The sequence below is a fragment of the Nyctereutes procyonoides genome, unplaced genomic scaffold (genome assembly GCF_905146905.1).
Source record: "Nyctereutes procyonoides isolate TBG_1078 unplaced genomic scaffold, NYPRO_anot_genome, whole genome shotgun sequence".
NCBI lineage: Eukaryota > Metazoa > Chordata > Mammalia > Carnivora > Canidae > Nyctereutes > Nyctereutes procyonoides.
The window spans coordinates 7,015,608-7,028,681 of NW_026575137.1; the positions used below are offsets into that span (position 1 = coordinate 7,015,608).

The 13,074-nt window shown below is 40.7% G+C and overlaps 1 long non-coding RNA gene across 2 annotated transcripts; it reads right to left on the reverse strand.

The window, feature by feature from the left end:
* Positions 1 to 889: 889 nt before the first annotated feature.
* Positions 890 to 11,579, reverse strand: LOC129495727 (uncharacterized). 2 transcript variants are annotated; one of them, XR_008661602.1, is made up of 3 exons: positions 11,490 to 11,579; positions 8,552 to 8,670; positions 890 to 1,216 (listed from the first exon to the last, which is right to left on the reverse strand). It is a non-coding gene; the product is annotated as an uncharacterized LOC129495727 (long non-coding RNA). The 2 variants fall into 2 exon arrangements; XR_008661603.1 differs by lacking the exon at positions 890 to 1,216 and adding an exon at positions 5,500 to 5,551.
* Between the last annotated feature and the right edge of the window lie 1,495 nt (positions 11,580 to 13,074).

Sequence of the window (13,074 nt, forward strand, 5' to 3'; positions counted from 1 at the left end):
TGTAAGGTGACGACACAGCAGAAGCTCTGGAACCACATCTACCTGTGTGCAACTTTGGATCCGAAATCATGTGTCAAGAGCTTGGGCCCAACTGGCCCTTGCATGTGAAATTCCACATTCCCCAGAATACAGACTTTCAATACAATATTTCTACTTTCAGTACAGACAATATTCTAATAATAAACTAAAGGATACTTGATTCTTACCACAACCCTGTTAGATAAGCATTATTCATGTGGAAGAAGTCTTTTGTTCATTCATTCAACAAACATTAATTGTTGGGACGCTTTGGTGGCTCAGTGGTAGAGCGTCTGCCTTTGGCTCAGGGCATAGTCCCAGGACTCTGGGATTGAGTCCCACATCAGGCTTCCTGCATGGAGCCTGCTTCTCCCTCTGCCTATGTCTCTGTCTCTGTCTCTCTGTCTCTCATGAATAAATAAATAAAATATTAAAAAAAAAACATTAATTGTTTTCCTTCTGTGTGCCGGGCCCTGTTGTAGGCACAAGGGCTTGGAGCTGAATAAGACCGATGAGATCAAGAAAATAGGCCAAGGTCCACCCACACTGCCATCAAAGCTCCGGAGTCAAAATGAAAATCCAGATCTATCGAGCTGCAAACATGTTAGCCACTACCCAGGGCTTCCTCTCAGAGTTTACAAACCCACCTTTGTCATTATGGTATCTTTTTTTTTTAATTATTTTGTTTTTATTATTGCCTGTTTCCAATTTGTCTCCCTCCTAATCATCTTGTCTCCTAGCGCTGCTTTCTCTTCATGAAGAGTGTTTTAATCTGGCTTGAATTTTCAGCAGAAATGTAAAATGATGCAGTAAGTCCAGTCAAGTATGATATCATATGTTAAAAGAATTTTGGACAAAATAAAAATTTGGAATAGTCATAGCTTTTATTATGGTGTCTCTTTTTCCTTAAAGACTTTCTTCCTTTTCTTTTTCTTCCTTTCACTTCTTTTCACAAGATCCAGAATTGCACTTTATTTCAGCCCTACAAAGAAGCATCTTAATGTCCAACTTCTTTATTTTTATATTTCCTAGTTGTTCGCATCTATTTTTTGTTTGCTTTCCAAGTTCAGTCTTCACATGTCTTCCACTGGTAGTTTCTTCTCATCCTTCAAATGTGGTTTCTTTATAGTTCTTTAGTTTTCTGTATTCTTTCTTCACAGGCAACTTGCCTTTCTTCTAAAACGTTTTGAAGATTTTTCTGTAGTGAGGAAACCAAGACAGAAGGGAAAGCTTTATAATTTATGTCCCAGTAGTTTATAAAAGTGTCCTGCTATACCGCAAAGGAAAATATAAAAAAGGAAAATAAGAAACATTAAAGAGGTCTTGTTTCTGCTTCCAACTTATGTTGACACATCATTCTAAGAAAGAAAAAAAAAAAAAACAGGACATTTTGCTCTTCAGTTTGTCTGTAAGAACTTAAGATCCCAAACCATCAGTGCAAACTGTAGGAAGGGCTGGTTTTATGCATCCCCAGAGGCCTTGCCAGCACACTCTCAAACCAAATATCCCTCTTTCCATCACTTGACATTTGGGCCAGGCATGGTCCAACCCTTGGTTTACGTGTTAGAATGAAGGTGATAACGCTTTTAGTTGTTTTCAGTTGCTAATGCCCCAGAGTGAATATGTTGGTCAGGTGTCTCTTTTTGTGGATGGTTCAAGAAGAGGATCCCAGTAAGCATAGGAGTAGATTGGACAAGGCACGCTGTGGGGAGCCCCGAGGGCAGTGATGGAATATTCAGTACACGTAGGTAACCTGGAGGCCCCATGAGAGCCCTGGTACCTGGAGCATGGAGTGAGGAAGTGAAGGGGAAATACCAAAAGGATAGCGGGGTCTGAGGAGAAACTTCTAAACTAGGAGGACTTAAGAGAAGATCTCCATATGGGGACCTTCCCAGCAGAGTCTGCGAAACGAGAGGATCAGCACATCCAGGGCTGGTGCTGAAGGTTCTATCCCGCGTTGGCCCGTTGGTACATCACAGTTTTGAGGCCTATGCTCACAGCAGCCCCCACCCAAGAGTGGGTTTTCCTTGGGTGCCGAAAGAAAAACGCATGCATTACCTCACTGAGCTCTCTGCACAAAACCCCCTCTCTCACCTAGGATGTTTTTACAGAGCTTCACATCTCTTTGACCTTACCAGTTCAGAGGGGAAAAGCAAGCACGTTGGACTTACCGACTTTGCTGAGGCTTTAGGATTTAATGCACAAGGAGCAGAAAGATGTCTGAGGAAATAAAGTTGTCCACATACAACACTTAAAAAATAAAAGAACTTGGCAAATCGGGCTTCAAATTCATTCATGACAACAAAGCTCCACTAAGGTTGGCGAAGGCATCACCCTTCCCTCTCCTCTCTTTCCACGCAGATACTACACGTGGCCTATGCTCTTTCCCACCCGCGTGGCTGAGATCCTTATTTCTTCTGTTTTGTGCTCCAGGAAGCTATGAAAAATTAAGGAGGCCCGTGTGAACCTGATGATCTAATCCCTGTCATGTAGAGTGGGATCCAGGGTGGTTGAGTCGTGGAGTGGTGTTTCCATTTGTCTTTGCTTGCCTGGTCACTGGCGGTTTTACCTTCTTCTGCACATCCCATGCACCCCTGGATGTTCAGGGCTTTCCTTTGCTCTCTAGGCCATGTGCCTCAACCAAATAAGAAAGAATCCAGCTGTTTCTGTTGATGAAGTGACAAACCATGAGGTGACCCTAGGTAGTGTTTCGAAGGGTCAGTTGCTAATGTTGCCACCCTTTCCTTCCTCCCGAACATCCCTTTGATTTCCCCGGGCCTGAACTAGCTGTGATGCTTCCTGTCTGAACAAGAAACATAGGTGAGTTTCTTGTTCCCCCCGAAGGTAAATCTTCCAATCACAGGCATCATGGCATCACGGGTTCTCTGTCAAACACCGACCATACGTGATCCTGTTGGAGGACGACAGTGTCCGTGTAGGCCTGGGTCAATTCTTTGGCTGCTAATTTACCTTCCTCACCTAGATTTCCTGTCTGAATCACTCGTATCTATAGTACTTGGTTAGCAAGTGGGCTCCTTTCTTGAGATTCCAAGTCAAGCTTATTTGGAGAACCTGCACGTGTACATTTAAAAGAGTCAGAAATTAAAAAAAAAAAAAAAAAAGAGTCAGAAATTCTCCAGGACCTGATCCTGGTGTCTTCTGTGTCTCTTTTAAGGACTAGAACACACACTTGCCTCTCCTGATTCCCAAACGAGAATCCTGAGAGTTCTATCCAACTCGTGATGCTTCTTGGGAGACTTAGCAAAACAAGGACAAGGAACCCTTTTCTCTGCACTATGCATGTAGGGTTACGTGACAACAAATATTTGCTCTCTACCCCTCAAAATACCGTGTGCTTTCCTGACGCAGCCTGTGACTCACACCATTCATTCCCAACATCCACATTCGTGAGAACTCTCTTTTCCTGTTCTCTGCTAACAAATTTGTCTCATTCCCCCAGAGTTAATGTTCCCACACCAGCCAGAAATGCTGCCTCTCCTCTGACGCCCAAGCTGTATGCTCATTCTGTCTTATATTGTTACTTTTCATTTGGTATAAAGCACGTGGCTCCCAAATCTCCCTTCTGAAATCCTGGGACAAATTCCCAGGTTCCTGCTGATGCCCCCACCTTCATGACCTGCAGCACCCCACCCCACAGAACTTAGGGAGGACAGGGGAAGCACACCTGGAGCAAAAGGAGAGTAAAATTCATGCAGCAAGCACCTTTCTTTTTAACCTTCGAAATATTGACCACAGCAGAAATTAAAGTCTTCCTACCAAGGCTTCTGCAGAGTCAGTGATACATGAAGATTTACCAGAGGATTTGAATTTGTCCTTCAGTGAGTAATTCATTCAACAATGTTTACTGAGTACTTAAGTGTGCCATGTACTCTAATAGATAATGATATAGCAGTGACAAGGGCAAACAAAATCTCTTACCCCAGGGACCTTGGCAAGCACCTATAGTACTCGGTTGGTGAGTGGACTCACTTGTTAAAATTCCAAGGCAGATAGTGAACAGACAAGAAACCATCAGATGGTATTACATGCCCATCTTCTTCCATTTCACTCATTTATTCATTTTAAAAAGGAAATATCTAAGGGAGAAAATTGGCTGCTGGATATGTTTATGTAGCCTTTTAAAGACATTACTCTTTAAAAACGAAATGCTCAAAAAAAATAAAATTAAGAAAACAACCGAAATGCTCAAAGAATTTCATTTTTTGAAATCAAGTGTGGGAAGAAGATTGGGATTGTTGGGGGCGGGAGGGGTGGAGGGTGGTGATTTTAAGGGCAGTGTGCAGAAAAACTCTCACTGGAGTGAAATACTTGGGCAAGGACTTCAGAGAGGTAAGGTAATGAGGATATCTTGGGAGAAAATGATTTCTGGCTGAAAGCCTAGGCAGTGCAAAGGCCCTGAGACAAGACTGAGTCCTGTGGGTTCAAGAACGATAAGAAGCCCTGTGTGGCTGAAGTGTATTATCTGATGGGGAGAGTGATAAGACAGTAAGGAAAGAGAAACAGGGGGCCAGATCTTTTAAGCAATTTTAAGGACTTTGGCTTTTCACGTAAAATGAGAAGCCAATGGAAGGGGTTTTTTTGTTTGGTTGGTTGGGTTTTGGAAGTGTTTGTTTTTTGTTTTTGTTTTTTTTTTTTTAACCAGTGGAAGTTTTTGAGCAGAGAACTGACATGATCTGTTCTTGGTTTGAAGCATCATTCTGACCAGTGTGTTGAGAATAGAGCAAAAGGACCAATGACAGAGTCAGAAGGATCAATCAAGAGGTTATCACAGTAATTTAAGTGAGAGACATTGGAGGTGCCCGTAGAATGTGCTGCTGGATTGAACGTGGAATGTGAAACAAAGAGAGGGCACGAGGGTGCGCCCACAGTCAGGCATTCATTCCAGTGAGCCCACTGGGAAGGGAAATACAATAGACAAGGTTGAAAGCAGGAGCATATACCTTCTCCTTATTTCTCCTTCCGCTTTTCTCCTATCCCTCATGTCTCCTCCAAGGAAAAGGCTGAGGACCTCAAGCTGTTATCAAACCATGGGCACTGAGTTGGACTGATGAAGTGATTTTCCTTTTCCAGAGAATACTTTTCTTGCCCCGTGAAAATACCAATAACCCACCTTACTCTTCTAATGGAAGGATGTACCTGGAAGAGATTTTTGAACGGAGTCAGAGTAAGGTAGGGAACAGACAGCGAGGGAGGGCTGCCTAGATCCCTAGGTCCTGATCATATTATACCCTATCAGTCTCAGGCAGCACTAACTGGTCTCAAGCCATTTACTCAACAAATAGCCAGAAGGACATTTATTACGTTCCAGGTACTGAGGGTACAATGGTGAACAAAACAGATCCGGTCTTGTCCTATGGAGCTTACAATTACTTAAGGGAGACAGAGAGACCACAGAGGCAAAAATATGATTTTGTAGCATGGAGTGATTGATGGAACAATTATAAGGTACCTGAGGGTGCATAACAGGTAGATACATTCACTCTTCCCCACTTTGATGAAGTCGCTCTGTATCCTAAGATAAACACAGAAAATGCTCACACTCAAGAGGAAGAATCAGGAAATATGAAAAGCATTTCATATTTTTAAATCATTGCAAATCATACATAATGCCAGTCATGTGATAAGGGTGAGAAAATGAAACGGACTCCAGATTCAAAACTCATTCGTTATTATAAAAGAGCATTTTGTTGGTTTTTTTTTCTTAATTTTATTTTTTGAGCATTTTGGTTTTTTTCTTAATTATATTTTTTTGAGCATTTCGTTTTTAAAGAGTAATGTCTTTAAAAGGCTACATAAACATATCCAGCAGTCAATTTTCTCCTTTAGATATTTCCTTTTTAAAGTGAATAAATGAGTGAAATATATATTATCTTTGCTATATGAAAAGACATAACCAGAAAACTTCAGATTCACTAAATGACAAATTTCCAACACTCAATATATATATTATATGTATGTACATGATATACATATTATACATACATATATACGTATATTATACATACATGTATATTATAACCCATATGACGCTATCAAATTATATATTTACTCTAATTACATAAATATAAATGTACACTAAGTGTAAAAATATACACCTTCTAACTAGTTTTTGCAAGATTTCATTCATTCACATGAATTTAATAAACTTTTTTGTTGTTGTTGCCTCTGTTTGGTAGCTTTGGGGAATATTTTTGGGAAGAGTTATAAAAGTAATAATACACTTTAATCTCCCTGACTTAAAAGCCTATCAAAAAAAGAAAAGTTAGATTAAAGAAAAAAGTTAGATTCACGTTAGTTAGTGTATCTTTCAGAGAGAAAGCTAATTATTTAAATAGCTGACATTTATTTATGTAAAGAAAGACCACTAAATGGAAGCTATCAAATTCAAAATAAAACTTCAAAGTTTAACTTTGGGAAATTCATCGACAAAAAGAAAGTCTTATAATGTTACCGCATCCTTGTAATTTAGGTCTTTGCACTCTAATATTTAATTCCAATTTTTTCCCCTAAACTAAACCATCTTTTTTCAAGTATTTAATCATAATTATGATTACCGAATTATTTAATTAGTGCTAAGTATAAAAACTAAGAAAAATACAAAAATTCTAACTCGACGTAAAAGAGATGGTTCCGAAGACTTATCCCATTTAAATGCTAGTTTTACCCAGGATATTCTAATGTCCCGTTTAAATTTAAGTTTATCTAAGCTTTTTCATTCCTGAACCTCAGAAAGCCCAATACTTATTTCTGACATTTATTTCTGAAATCCAAATAGTGATCCTCAACCACTCAGGAGCGTAGAATCAGTCATATTTTTTCTGTTCACCTCTTGGAAATGAAAATAGTGCAATTTCTCACTCTCTTCCTTAGGGAAACACTAAAATGGAGGATCCAGAAATAGGTTTATTGTTTCTTCTAGCTTACCTGAGAGATGGAGTTATACCCTCCACTAATTAACTGACACACTAACGATTTGCAATAATAAGCCAGTAGTTCGAGTTTCAGAATGAAAGTCTGTTTGGTCCAGAAATGCACAAATATTTTAGGAAAAATATAATTCTGGTTTATGTTGACCCCTGCAAGTGAAATATTTGATTGATGCCACATTTATCCACTTATCACACACACACATAAATATAAAATTAAGTAAAATTATATGCACACACACACACACACACACACACACAGAAAGAGACAGAGAAGAGAGCACGCTAGTCTTTTAAACGCTCTTCTATCCCATCCTCCAAAAATGATTGTGAAGAGAACTTCCAAAGATAAAGCCAGATTTAGGGATAAACGGAGACAAAAGTGTTAGCATCCTGCCATCCTGTGGTTATGTCCAGTACTGCAGGGTTTTTGTGTTTGTTTTTTATTTGGACTGTGGGGGTATCCCCCTAAGTATCAGGAATACAGTTGACATCAGGAATGAGGTAACTTGAAAAAGCATTAGAACATAGGGAATCCTCCCAAAGAATGTACAAATTCATTTAGTCCTAAAATTAAAACTCCCGATTGAGGTAGGCCCCTGAAAACACAATGTTGTCCCTATACATAAACTGAGTTTTTATTTAATTTATTTATTTGTTTTGGTAAAGATTTTACTTATATATTCATGAGATACAGTCAGAGACATGAGCAGAGGGAGAAGCAGGCCCCCTGCAGGGAGCCCGATGCAGGACTCGATCCCAGGACCCCAGGGTCATGACCTGGGCCAAAGGCAGACGCTCAACTGCTGAGCCACCCAGGCGTCCCTTGATTTAAATTTTTTGACAGATACGTTTTCGGTCATTAGACTCTCAGACTGGTGTCTTAATAGGCTAAACATTTTTCATTGTAATAAACAGAAATGTTTTGTCAGATAAAACAATAAAACAATTCTAGTTTTCATGTTCTAAGCCCAGCATGGACCTTTAGCTAAAAGAAGATGACTTTGATATTTTAGCTGAATCCGGAAGATTCTAGGAGGAGCTCTTGGGTCCAAAGGGAAGGAGAGCTGCCATTGCTCCAGGCCTCCACCCCCAGCCTCTGCCTGACTTAGATGCACGTAGCAGATTTTTATTTTTATGATACAGATTTCATGCTAGGATCCCACAGTGTGTTACACCTGTTGCATACAGTTTCTGTAGAAGGCCCAAGGACCAGAATGGTTATTCTCAATTCTAATTAATACTATTTCACCCCCCACACCTTCCCCGAATATAGTAACAAGCTGCCTTCGGTATGGAGCAACTAGAATGGTCCACGGCAGTTACTGCCAGTCAACCTGCAAGAGCCAGAGCGGCCCTGTACAGTCTTTGTATCATCACCTGCCCTGTTGTAGAAGTGACGACTCAGTGAAAAATCTTATAGCACTTTGTTCCAACAACCTCCAAATATTGGATTCTTGGAAATATCTCAAGGGCTTACTGCAGTTTGCTCTCACCCAGGGGGAAGCAAGCTCCTCGTGCTTCCTATGCACATCTGTAAGGCCTACAAAAGACAGCTTTTATGGTTTCATTGTGTACCCACTTACTCTCATCCTGGCTTGTGTGTCCATTTTACAGCTCGCTGAGTCTTCTTCCCTCTTCTCTAGTTTGGCTTCCTGCCTTTGATGGGAGCTCTTTTTTCTCAGTTGCCCCTGATTTAGGTCTTCTATAACATACAGAACATAAAATATAAATGAAAGATCCCAATGTGAGATGTGAGTCCATTCACCACAGGTTTGCAGAAATCAACTCAGACCCCTGTTTTCCCTCAGTATTTGCTCTATGGTAGGAGCAAGCTAGTGATGTTGATCTGAATTTTTGAAGCTAAATCGTCAAAGTGGTTTACTGAGGGCCTTGGGAAGAATCATGTTGAAAGGGGGATCCCTAGGAGGTGCAGTGGTTTAGCGCCTGCCTTTGGCCCAGGACGTGATCCTGGAGACCCGGGATCGAGTCCCACATCGGGCTCCCTGCATGGAGCCTACTTCTCCCTCTGCCTGTGTCTCTGCCTCTCTCTCTGTGTGTCTCATGAATAAATAAACACAATCTTAAAAAAAAAAAAAAAAAGAATCATGTTGAGAGATTAGAATTAATGCTGGTAAAGCCAGATTTTCCGAAAGGCTGCAAACATTGATTTGGGGCTTGGAAAAAGAAAGGTCTCGGAAGAGGTGGGAGGGAAGAGAGAGAAAGAAGAAAGGAAAGAGGAGAAAGAAAAGGAAGGGAAAGAAAGAAAGAAAGAAAGAAAGAAAGAAAGAAAGAAAGAAAGAAAGAAGAAAGAAAGAAAGAAAGAAAGAAAGAAAGAAAGAAAGAAAGAAAGAAAGAAAGAAAGAAAGAAAGAAAAAAGAAGAGGAAGGAAGGAAGGAAGGAAGGAAGGAAGGAAGGAAGGAAGGAAGGAAGGAAAAAGAAAGAAAGAAAGGAGGGAGGAAGGGAGACAGAAGGAGGAGAGAGGAAGAAAAGACAAGATTTAAACCTTGGTACAGAAATGACGATCCTGCTGGAGTCCTTACTTTAGTCCTTAACTATTAGAATATCTACTCCTCCTAGTGAGGATCAGTTAGGGAGGCTCCAGTTTTTCCTGTAACGACGGGACTATTGAACACACACCACGTGTGTTCCGGGCACTTTACAGGTGGCCTTGCGAGCTAAGCACTGATTTTATCCCCACCTTATGAATGAGAAAACTGGGCTAGGGAGGAAGGTGAAGGAACCTGCTACAACGCTGGGGTCACCCGCTGGGGCCTGAGACCCCTCTCCCTCGCCCAGGAGGAAACAAACTCAGGCAGACCCTTGTCAGAGAGCCACTAGGGTCTGAACCCGGGGCTCCCTGTCACCCCAGCAGCAACCCAGAACATACACAGGTGGCCTGGAGACCTGTTGCCCCTTCTGTGGGTACCCCCCTTCCTCTGTGATCTCTTGACGTTTGCCTGAGTCTTTCCTCCTGTTGTGTCTTGACTTTTCTCTTTTCCTGTTTCTAGGTACTTTGTCTATATTTATCACAACAATACCCTCACTTCCCTTTTCTGTTAGCCCACAGAGAACCAAAAGCAGGAACAAACAGTGACATCTACAGTCGGTGCACCGGGGGCCTGAGTCTGACCCTTGCCACGTGACTTTGAGCAAGGATTTAATCTTCCATCCCAGGGTCCCCACATCATAGATTAAAGCCCTAAAACACATCTCATGAGGTTAACTTTAAGATGCAAAATCATGGGCCCTGAAGGTACCTTCTGAAGCATCTGGCTCAGAGCAAGAATGCAGGGGTCCACCTCCTTCTCCTCCTCCTCCTCCTCCTCCTCCTCCTCCTCCTCCTCCTCCTCTTCCTTAGCATGACCATTGTAACTAAATGCTATTCACCTTAAAATATTGTTTTAGTGGAAATGTTGAAATGCCCTTCGCATTTAAATTTCCCCTTTGTGTCTCAGATGACAAAGGGCTCTAGGGAGGCGACCTCTCTTTTTGAATGGCCAGAGATTAACACAAGTTAAATAGTTGCTATTATAACACAATCTCTGGTCTCCAGTGTAAAGTTTGCAGAAGTCTAAATTTAGAGTAAATTGTTACATTAAAGGTCAGTCCCTCGGTGAGGAGGAGGGATACATGGCTTTTTTGCTTTAAAGTGGGGCAGGAGCTGAGAAGGCATTGATTGAAGAGGCCTGAGGCCACAATTCTGGGAGACTGTTGTAGACTCTGGGCTGCAGGAGCTGTGGTCAGGGTGGGTCTGAAAGGGCTGGGTGGTACTTCTCTTACCCCTGACTTCCCTTTCCGGTTACCCATTTTAATCAAGGGTTGCTTCCCCCAAATAGTCCACCCTGTGGTCCTCTCCAGAAGGAAAGGAGAAAATCAAGGGCCATGTGAATTCCCTTTTCAAAGAACCATTTGTTACACAGCCTCGTTAAAACAGCTTAGGAAGGAAAGTAATTACCCAGACAGGGCGCCCTCAACAGCCCTCAACGGGTGAAGACTATTCTCAGGGAGTTTTCTCTTTCAATAAAAACATGTTTTAATAAAAACATGTTTTTTATTTTGCTTAGTAAAAAAAATATATTTTTTATAAATAAAATATATATTTTTATAAATAAAAAAATATATATATACATACATACAAGTTCAAATATTAGACACACAAGTTCAAATATTAGTTTCCACTTAGGTCCGCGTTAAAAGACTTAAGAGCAAATTCTACTAATATTCAGGCCATGTCATATTCATGGTTTCTAAATCATTTCTCCTAAACAGACATTTGCCCAGGTGCTAGGAAAAAATCTTTTGATTTTCTACTCTGTTCTCTGCATATGCCTCGGTGCTATTTTCACTCTGCGTCTCTCCCCACACCCCTTCTTTCCATTTAATGATTTTAAAAAAGCAGAGGTAGATTTTTCAGAGTTGTCCCAGGGCTTGAAACACAGTTCACACGCTGAAATGTTTAATGAATGTTGCCTATCTTTATGGAGGATGTTTAATCCCAATAATTGCCATAATGGCACCCACTTGTCTTATTCCTTAGACTCCATGAAGGAAAACGTCATTCTGATAAAAGCTCCAAATTCCCCGTTAAGATCCTCAGACTGGTCGTGTAGGTGTCTAATGGAAGACAGGAGGACCCTTTAGGTTTTATTTTTGCTTTGTTGTTGAAATCATACCGCTACCATCCCCTGAAATGATTGTCAGATGGTGCTTTATGAAGTCAACATTGATATTTTTCTTTTTTTTAATAATAAATTTATTTTTTATTGGTGTTCAATTTGCCAACATACAGAATAACACCCAGTGCTCATCCCATCAAGTGCCCCCCTCAGTGCCCATCACCCATTCACCCCCACCCCCCGCCCTCCTCCCCTTCCACCACCTCTAGTTCATTTCCCAGAGTTAGGAGTCTTTATGTTCTGTCTCCCTTTTTGATATTTCCTACCCATTTCTTCTCCCTTCCTTTCTATTCCCTTTCACTATTATTTATATTCCCCAAATGAATGAGAACATACATTGTTTGTCCTTCTCCGATTGACTTACTTCACTCAGCATAATACCCTCCAGTTCCATCCACGTTGAAGCAAATGGTGGGTATTTGTCATTTCTCTTTTTTTATTATTTTTTATTATTATTTTTTATTTGTCATTTCTAACGGCTGAGTAATATTCCATTGTATACATAAACCACATCTTCTTTATCCATTCAACATTGATGTTTTTCATGACATTTCTGCATTATTGCTCCTGAATGACTAATGTTAAAATTTTATCGACTTGACATTCAAAATACAATCATGAATTGTTCGCGTGTCTTGGCCTTATTTATGCTTTCAGTGCTGTCCATTTGCCTTTAACAAAACGATATGATCTCAAAATTTCTTTTGATTCAGAAATGGATTTGTATGAGGTTCTCTTGGTCAACTCAGATGTACATTTATTAGGTTGGTCAATCTGTATTAGGTTAACAATTAACTTGTCTAATCTGAAAATCAGTATCATTACTCTAATCAGCCTCTGCTGTTTAGACAAAATATATCAAAAGAATCTGGAAATACTTGTTCCCAGACAAAGCACCAAGATTGCATCTCATTCTTAATAAAGAAATCTACTGACCTCACGAAAGACAAGTCTACTAACTAGCATTCACCTCTTCCTTTACCAGACTTACATCATTACAGAGGGACATTGTTGACAAAAATCATTCCAAACATAGACACGGTGGTCTTTTTGGACTGTCGGACGAGCGTAAGATTAGGAGGCTTAGAGCTGTTACAACTATTTTCCATCTACAGCTGTTCCTACTGATGGGTTGGATAGAGGAAGGGAATCCTGGGTAGGGATGGAGCTGTCCTGGTTGATTTCTCCCTGTCTGGCATACGGTTCATGAATGCATTTTGCAGCCCACAATTGTATTTTTGACCTCCCTAATTTGTGAGAGTTTTTCTGTGACCTTCCAGCTCTGCTGCACACAATGATTTCTCCTGCATCCTAGGGCCCCACATTCTCTGCCTGACTCCTACACGCTCCTGGATCATGCTCAAACATCAGGTTCCAAACTATACCAGCCATGCTTACTGCAAGCTCCTCCTATATTTGACTTCGTACTT